Source organism: Vombatus ursinus, unplaced genomic scaffold (assembly GCF_900497805.2).
Source record: "Vombatus ursinus unplaced genomic scaffold, bare-nosed wombat genome assembly UNPS02014799.1, whole genome shotgun sequence".
NCBI lineage: Eukaryota > Metazoa > Chordata > Mammalia > Diprotodontia > Vombatidae > Vombatus > Vombatus ursinus.
In genome coordinates, this window is record NW_020954577.1 from 2,551,203 (window position 1) to 2,559,943 (window position 8,741).

The following is an 8,741-nucleotide window of genomic DNA, read 5'->3' on the forward strand; positions in this document are numbered from 1 at the left end:
TTGTCGAGCTCTGGTCTTTTTATCAGGAAGGTTTGGAAGTCCCCTATTTTGTTGAATATCCATCTGCTTCCCTGAAAAATCATGCTCATTTTTGCGGGGTAGTTAATCCATGGCTGTATTCCAAGCTCCTTTTCCTTACAGAATATTATGTTCCACGCCCTACGGTCTTTTAACGTAGAGGCTGTAAGGTCCTATGTAATCCTGACTGTGGTTCCATGATATTTAAATTGTTTCTTTCTGGCTGCTTGCAGTAATTTCTCTTTAATCTGGTAATTTTGAAATTTAGCTATTATATTCCTTGGTGTTTTCAATTTGGGATCTCTTTCAGGCGGGTAGTGGTAGATTCTTTCTATAGTTATTTTGCCTTCTGGTTCTAGGACTTCAGGGCAGTTTTCCTTTATGATTTCCTGAAGGATATTGTCCAGGCTCTTTTTTTCATCATGATTTTCAGAAAGGCCTATAATTTTTAAATTGTCTCTCCTGGATCGATTTTCCAGGTCAGCTGTTTTACCCATGAGGTATTTTACATTTTCATCAATTTTTTCATTTTTTTGTTTCTGTTTGACTGATTCTTGCTCTCTCGTAGAGTCATTAGTTTCCATTTGTTCAATTCTAATTTTTAACATATTATTTTCTTCTGTTAGATTTTATACTTTCTTCTCTAATTGGTCAACTGTATTTTTAAGGGATTTGTTTTCTTCAGTGTAGTTTTTTTCCAGTTGGCCAATTGTATTTTTAAGGGATTTGTTTTCTTCAGTGTAGTTTTTTTCCAGTTGGCCAATTGTGTTTTTTAGGGATTTGTTTTCTTCAGTGTACTTTTTTTCCAATTGGTCAATTGTACTTTTTAAGGACTCCTCTACCTCTCTCATTTGACTTTTAAAATCCTTCTTGAGCTCTTCTAAGAAGGCTTTTTGGACTTCAGACCAGTTCATATTCCCTTTTGATGTTGCAGATGTGGGTTTGATGACAGTGTTGTCCTCTTCAAAATTTCTGTCTTGATCTTCACTCTTCTCATAATATGAATCTATCGTACGTTTCTTTTTACTCATGGTGTTTCTTTATTCCCTGGCCTTTAAAGAGATTAAGCTCTCCTGCTGGGGAGCAGAGGGCACTGACCCAAGCTTCTTTTGTTGAGAGCCTAGGTCTTGGTCACTGGCTTTGTGTGCTGGGGCCTCTTATGTTGTCAATTGGAGGCTGTAGGATTCTGGCAGCTTACCTGCTGTTGGGCTGGAATCAGCAAGGCTGGGACTTTCAGGCAAATCTAGGTTGCCTGCTTTTCCTTTCCTTTAGCTTTGTTTAGTTCTTTTTAGATGGGCGCTGCCAGGTGTTTATCTGCCTGGGGCCCCTTGAAGTGCTGTCTCCCTTATTTCTGTTGAGGCACTGGGAGACTTCTTTGCTGTAGAATGTGGAGGCACCTGGTGGTTTTCTGAGCTGGTTTCCACTAGTTCCCCCTTCCTCACTGAGGCACTTGGAAGTACAGCTGTTGGTGTTTGCCTGCTCGACCACCTGGGCTTCAGGATCTCCTCCTGGTTGGCAGTTGGAGGCTGTAGGGTTCTGACAGCTTACCTGGTGTTGGGCTGGAATCAACAAGGCTGGAACTTTCGGGCAACTCTAGGTTGCTTTCTTCAGCTCCTTTCAGACGAATACTGTGGGTGATTATCCTCCTGGAGCCCTTTGTAGTTCTGCTTCCCTTATTTTTGCTGAGGCACTGGGAGACCCATTTGCTGTAGAATGCTGAGGCACCAGAATCTCCTCCTGGTGTGCTAAAGTGGGTCTTTCCACTAGCTGGCTGGGTGACTCCCGATTCTGTATTGCTCCCCTTCCCCCAGGGTAAGAGGGGCCTTTCCCGTTAATCCCTCTAGCTACCTGGGCTACTGCACTGCTGCACACCATCTTTCTTCTGGTTCAGTTGTTCCAGGGTTTTTTCTGGGATGATATTTTCTGGGTTTTCAGAGGTTGATAGGGGAGGGTGAGAGTGACTACCTTTTAACTCCGCCATCTTGGCTCCTGGAAGTGGAAGTTACATTAACTTTTTACAAAATCTTTTTTACTTCTGCATGTACTTCTATAATGTAGGTCCTTTAAAGGTAAGAATTGTTTTTTGGTTCAGTCTTTGTATCATTGTGCCTTGCCAGTATCAGATATTTAGAAATGCTTGTGGAATTCAGGTGAATTAGATTCATAATTTTAGAGCTGGAAGGGACTTAAGAAGTCATCTACTCCAACCCCTTCCCCCCTCGTTTTACTGATGAGGCAATTGAGCCCCAGAGTAGTAAAGTGACTTGCTCAAGGGGACACAGTAAGAAGTAGAACTGAAATTTGTTTTTTCTCATGACTTGTTTTAATTAAGCTAATTTGATACTCCCATCAAATTACACATGTTCAATCTGCAGCAACTAATCATTCCTTTTTCTGGAATTCTTGGTTTCCATAGGTAGAACCTTTCTCTATTTCAGTTACTCCTATTAGTCTCTGAATTCCAAAAAAAGTTCCCCCAGAATTCCAAGGAATGTTAGTATCAGCAGGGGGATCCACTTAGAAAAACACCAAATGCCAACTTGAAGAGAGAAAATAGTGTGGCAGTTGCCCAAAAGAATACATTCAGGAGATCCCACGGTCTTCTCTTGGGTTTAATCTGCTCCCCTGGAAATATCCCTTTCTCTTTGTAGAGTTCCTGTAAAGCATCCTTCTCCTGATAAAGTTTGTGAAGCCACTTGGCTATTTCATTATCATCCAGGGGGATCTCTTCCAAAGGAATTCTCCTTAAGCACATATCTACTTCATACTTCTCCCTGCAAATGAGCCCTAGCAAAGATGGATTCCGGCATCCTCTGAAATTTAGTGTGACATCATAAACAGCAGGGATTTTTCCCCAGAGACGCTGGACAACAGTGGTGAAGCCTTTGGTTCTCGGCAGCAAGTGGTATTTGAGCCTGAGCAATCCCTTGGATTTGGCCACCTCCATACTGATGCAATGCTTTTTCTTGGTAAAGCGGGTCCCTTCACAGTGCAGGAGCTCCAGCCAAACGATTCAAACCTTCAAGGAGTTCCTGCTTGTCCTCCTCCCATTTTCTTTTGTAGAATATGTTTTCCTGAAAGTACCATGCCCACCCAATCACAGGGATGTACAACAGCTCCTTCTTTGCCACGACCTTGTAGCTCCCCAGCATCCCATAGCGTTCACACAAAGTCAAGAAACAGAGCAAGTCAATTTCACAGGGGTGATTAAAGATGAAAACGGCTTTCTCTTGTACTATCTTGTCGGCTGACTCCTGATCCGTGAATAAAGTACGTTCTGAGCCCGACCACCACTCCAGGAGGAGAACTAACTGACTCCAGGAGTAGGCAAGGTGACAGTTGACCTTTCTGTAAAAGTTCTTGTTGAGAGGCCAGAGGGCGAGGGAGCACAGCTGGAGGAAGTTAATGACCAGTCCGTTGTAGATAAAGACCAAACCAGAGAAGAGGAGGACGATGGCATAGATCTTGGGAAGTCTGAGCGCGCTCATGGTAATCACCTGGAACTCTAAGCTTTTGCACAGCATGTCCCTGACCAGGGTCAGCAGGGACAGCTCCCCGACCTAAGCCTTCAAAGCGCCCAGGAGGGAGCTGCTCCAGGATCCTCTCCTCTGCCTAGAAGCCTCCGCTCCCGCTACCCAGGAGCTGCCCATTCAGTCCCGGCCCCCTGGGCTGCTGCAGCTGCTTCCACCACTGGAGAGGGGCGAGGAGGGAGAAGGTGCTGGGAGGTTGGGGCTGAGGGCGGAGGCCGCTAGTGTTGTTGATCCCCAGATAAGTTTTGAGCCACTGTTAAGTCCTGGGGGTGGTCCCTGCCACGCCTATTCTTAGCTCTTTTGAAAAGTGCAGCACACCTGGCAGCTTCTCCCCTCTACCCTTTGCCCCACTCCTCCCCTCCTCCTACTCCTCCCCTTTCCCTTCCCCTTTTTCCCTTTCATACCTTTCCTCTCCTCCTACTCCCACACCTCTCCCTTCTCCCCCACCTGTCCTTTCTCTTTTTCCTCATCTGGCAGGGAGTTGGAATTTAAGTCCACATCCAAGGACTCTAAATCCAGGTTCTAGAAGACCTTGCTGCCTTCTATGAAGGGGACTGTGGGAAAGGGCAGACTATTTCTGACTTTCGTGGGAGTCTTTGACTCTAGCGGAATCTGAGGCAATACGGAATGATCAGAGGAAGGAGCCAGCCTGGAACAATCAAAAGAGCATTGGCTGTCGAATCAGGGGTCCTGGATTCAAATCCTGCCTCTGACTTGACTTTGGGCTGATTGCTTCCTTTTTCTGGGTATGATTGCCCTTGTCTCTAAAATGAAGGGGTGGACTAGATGATGTCTGAGCTCTCCTCTGAATCTAGGGTCCTAGGATCCCAAGGTGTTGGCTCCTGGAGGCCTGGGAATGGACAGAAGAAACTGGCCAACTGAGGCCTTCACTGGATGGTGAGGTCCTGCCATCTATCCTCAGGTGCAGGAATAGTATACCAGATGCTAATGGGGTAGAGCCTGGGGGGTGGGAGTGGGGATGGGTAATGGAGGGCCTGCATGGGATTCCATTAGTTATAGATGCTCTTGAGAACTGTTTAAAGGCAAAGTGTGGGAAGGGAGAAGGATCCCAACATAGCAAAGGTGAGTGATACACCAAAAAGAAATACCAAGGAAAACCAAGTGCATGGCCAAATGGAGGAAAAGGAAGAAGGATGCAGGCCAGGGTTGGGTTACCTGGATGGCATGTTTATGGAGCAGCAGAATGCTGACTGATGTGGGAATTTCTTCAGGAATTCTTCAGCCCTTCAGGAATTCAAAGGGACCTGATCAGGCAAAGCCATGACGTTCACCAGCCTCTGACCAGATTTTAGGAGCATTTTGTGGAAGCTGCATCACACCCCATCAGATCTGGTAGACCTTGTCATTGAACTAACTCCCAGATCTCTTGTACAGGAACAGCTATTGACCACATCATAGGTGCAGGGGTGCTTCTTGATGTTTAGATCTTCCCCCTTATGGGTGGGGACATAGGATCAGGATGACTGAGCTCTCAATGCAGGGCTCAGTGCTAGTCAGATAAGCATCTCAAACTGTTCCTTTCAGATGCATGACACTGATGTCGTCTGGGTTTCTTAACTTGTTCTGCTCAGGTTGGTTTTCCCAATCTAGCTCAAGAACGTCGTGTTCCAGGTCTATGAATACCGAGTCAAATCAAAACCATTTCACCTGGTTTTTCTTATTACCGCTGTGTCCTCTGTTCCTGTACCACATCTGACAGATTCCTCTTTAAAAGGAATTTTTGGTTAGGCTGCATGCACATCTTCATGCATGAGCACCTCCCACATACCACCCAAAAAAAGACTTAAAGTTAGTAGTCATTTTGTCCTGGTGGTTAGGACAGTTGTGGGTTGTTGTTCTTTTAAACCTAACCTTGGGATTTATGCTTATTTATTTATTTAATTTTTTATTTATATTTATTTATTTGTACTTATCACTGTTAAAAGACCTAGCAGAAGACCTTGAACATTTTGGGTTGATCCTTTTTGGAGGGTTTATGAACAAGAAGTATGTGGGCTGACAAGTCCTAAATGAATTGTGATCTTTACGAAAAGAGGAAGTACCAATGGAGAGTCATAAATTCAAAGCCATAATTTTCTTGATTTTCTTGCATTACTCTTTTTTCCCCTAATTTTTCCTCAGTCTCTCTTATTTGATTTTAAAGTTCTTTTTAAGCTCTTCCAAGAACTCTTTTTGGGTTTGTGACCATTTAAAATTTTTCTTTGAAGCTTTAGAAGTAGCTGTTTCAATTTCAGTGTCTTCTGAGTTTGAAACCTGATGTTCTATATTCCCATAGTAGCTACCTATGGTTGGATTTTTTCTCTTTTGCTTACTCACTTTTTTTTGCAGCCTATTTCTTGGCTGGTAACTTCAGGTACTCTGCCCCTGAGTGGCAACTGGGGCCTCCAGCGATGCTGTCACAACAAAAACTCTTACTCCCTGTGGTTTTTCTGGTAGCGGCAAGCTTTAACTCACCCCTCTGCTCTGGAACCAAAACCAGAGACTCCACTCTCCTTCCAGTGACCACAGCCAACAGGGCCTCATCCCTTGGTGAGTCAATGAATATTTAGTAAGGGCCAGGAAATGGGCTAAGCATTGGGGATTCAATGGTGTTGTTGCTTTTTGTTCAGTCATTTCAGTTTTGCCCAACTCTTCATGACCTCATTTGGGGTTTTCTTGGCAAGAATACTGGAGTGGTTTGCCATTTCATTCCTCCAGCTCATTTTGCAGATGAAGAAATAGGAAAATGGGACTTGCCCAGGGTCACACAGCTAGTAAGTGTCTGAGGCCAGATTTGACCTGAGATCTTCCTGACTCCAGGTCTGGTGTTCTGTTCACTGCACCCCCTAGCTGCCCCTTCCACAATGGTGGAAGAATTTAGTGAGACAGTCTACTAAATTAACTGTCTTACCCATAACCCAGTAGTCCTGAATCTAAACAATGCTATACTATGTGTGTCCTGGATTTTTTAATGACTTAACACCCTTTTGACTTTTGTGTCAATTGGTGAAATTTTGAAATGAGAGTCCATTTTCCAAGGACTTTATTTGTCAGATAGCTTTTGACAAGTTGTTTCTGCCTACTTGACCTCATCCAATGAGGAAGGAAAACTCCTTCTCACCATTTTAGTCTCCCACTTTCTGATTTGCATTGTTATGAAGAAAACTCTCCCTATTCTTACTCCTAAGAGTATTTCTAGAGATTGCCACAAACATTGAATTACTGTATAAGCCATAAGGGCTTCTGCACAAAGTGAGATTTTCTCAAGAGACAAATTGCTTTGGAGAACTGTCCATACTTTTCTCCAGAGCTCTCATCTGTGTTTTGCTCTTCAGGTTCTTCTGGTTAGGACAGAGAAAGGTCTTTATCAGCTGCCAAAGTCTTTTTTTTTTTTTTTGGCTAGGCAGTGGGGTTAAGTGACTTGCCTATGGTCACACAGCTAGTGAGTGTTGTGTGTCTGAGGCCGGATTTGAACTCAGGTCCTCCTGACTCCAGGGCTCTATCCACCGTACCACCTAGCTGCCCCCCCCCCTTTTTTTTTTTTTACCATATTTCAGCTTCTAATGGTCTCCATCCAAGGAAAGAGGCACCAATAATAATAAAGGGAACTTAGTGGCTCAGAACAGCAACACCAGTGATGGACAGGCAGGTGAGAATAGGTCTGACATTGAAGGCTAGGCCTAAGGCTCTGGCTTAGGCTCAGGGTAGGTTGGCAGGAAAGAAAAAGGAATAATTAACAAGGTGCACATTATCAAATCTTAAAATTCAGCTGGTTTCTTGGGTTTTGTTTCATAGTATGTGTCATGGCTGTGACATTAAACCAGATCCATTAACTTCAAACCATGAGCATATAAGTCAGAAGTTTCTTCTTTAGACCAACTGAAAGGAATTTGAGGATTAGTGCATGAGCCATCTTTCAGCCACTCCAGTTCTTTAACCTGAATTTGCACCTTCTCCTGTTGCAGTCAGATTCCTGTTTAGGGCAACATTCCGTTCACACGTAGCCAGGAGATCTTCACCCACATCTGTGCAGCAAACAGTCTTAGCAACTGTTGCTGTGATGATGCTGGCAATCCCGGTGCTGGCCCCAAGCTCCAGCACAGTGCAGCTTTTGAACAGGTCACATTGGACCAGGATGTAGTCAGCTAGAAGGAAAGCTGCTCGCCACACCTGTTTGCCAGCATCTTGCAGAGGGGTGGCCATGGTGTGCTCTATTTTAACCATATGGTGGTGGGTATTTTCTTGTTCTTCTTCACTGAAATTTTCTGCTCCCTGGGTTAGAACTTTAGGATGTATCTTATTTCTTGGTGGCTCTTTTTGTTTTGCCTCAGAAAACCTGTGATCTTCTTACCACTTTTAAGTCACCATCATTATCTAATAGAGCTTCTATCCTCATACAAGGGTGAGTCTGAGTTTCATCCCTGTTGGGAAAATCAGTACCATTGCTATTCTTGCCACAGGATTCCTGAACACTTCTGTCATCATGTACAGTATTTTCTATTTAAATGTCTTTTTGTTTTTTGCCCTTAACTTGAGTATCTTTCCAAGAATCTTTGTTCCGCAGAAGTTTGAATTGAGTCAGAAAAACAAGTTGGCCAACAGCATTCAGACGCCTTTTGTTTGGGCTATTTAGATGCACATCAGACAGCACAGTGTCACTTTTAAATGTAATTTCTTTCATAGCTTCCTCCTCTTCTGGGTCCACCATTGTGCAGTGTTGCTATTAATTTGTACAAGAACATCCGGCTGCCAGGATGAGACTGAGTCCAACGGGACCCGCCTACCCTCAAAATCACTAGTCTGGGGAAGCCTGAGCCACCTCCTCCCCCACCGCCATGTTCCATGCGTTCAGCCATGGCCTCAAACCATGAGGAAAGATAGCTCAGTTTCCAGGGAACAAGATAGAAATAAGAGAATCAAAGTGTTTAGACAGCAGCCGTTTGGGTGCAACTTGAGGAATATAAGACAAAGGCTACCAGCTCTCCCTGCCCCTTCTAGGTCTGCTAAGTGAGGTCCCACTGTTATCTGCAGGGCTCTATGTTTAATGTCCAGGGAAATGATGGCAGCTCAGAGGAATGTGCTCAACACAGCCCAAATATCAGTTGCGTCTGCAGAGCTAAAAGGGAAGAGAAGCAATTCAAAAGACAGATTTGAACAAAGGGGCTGTCTAGCAATTGGACATGGCTGAAGACG

At 44.3% G+C, this 8,741-nt stretch overlaps 2 pseudogenes; both read right to left on the reverse strand.

The window, feature by feature from the left end:
* Positions 1-2,400: 2,400 nt before the first annotated feature.
* LOC114050538 lies at positions 2,401-3,506 on the reverse strand (annotated as a pseudogene).
* A 143-nt stretch (positions 3,507-3,649) lies between these two features.
* LOC114050539 lies at positions 3,650-8,256 on the reverse strand (annotated as a pseudogene).
* Positions 8,257-8,741: the final 485 nt, after the last annotated feature.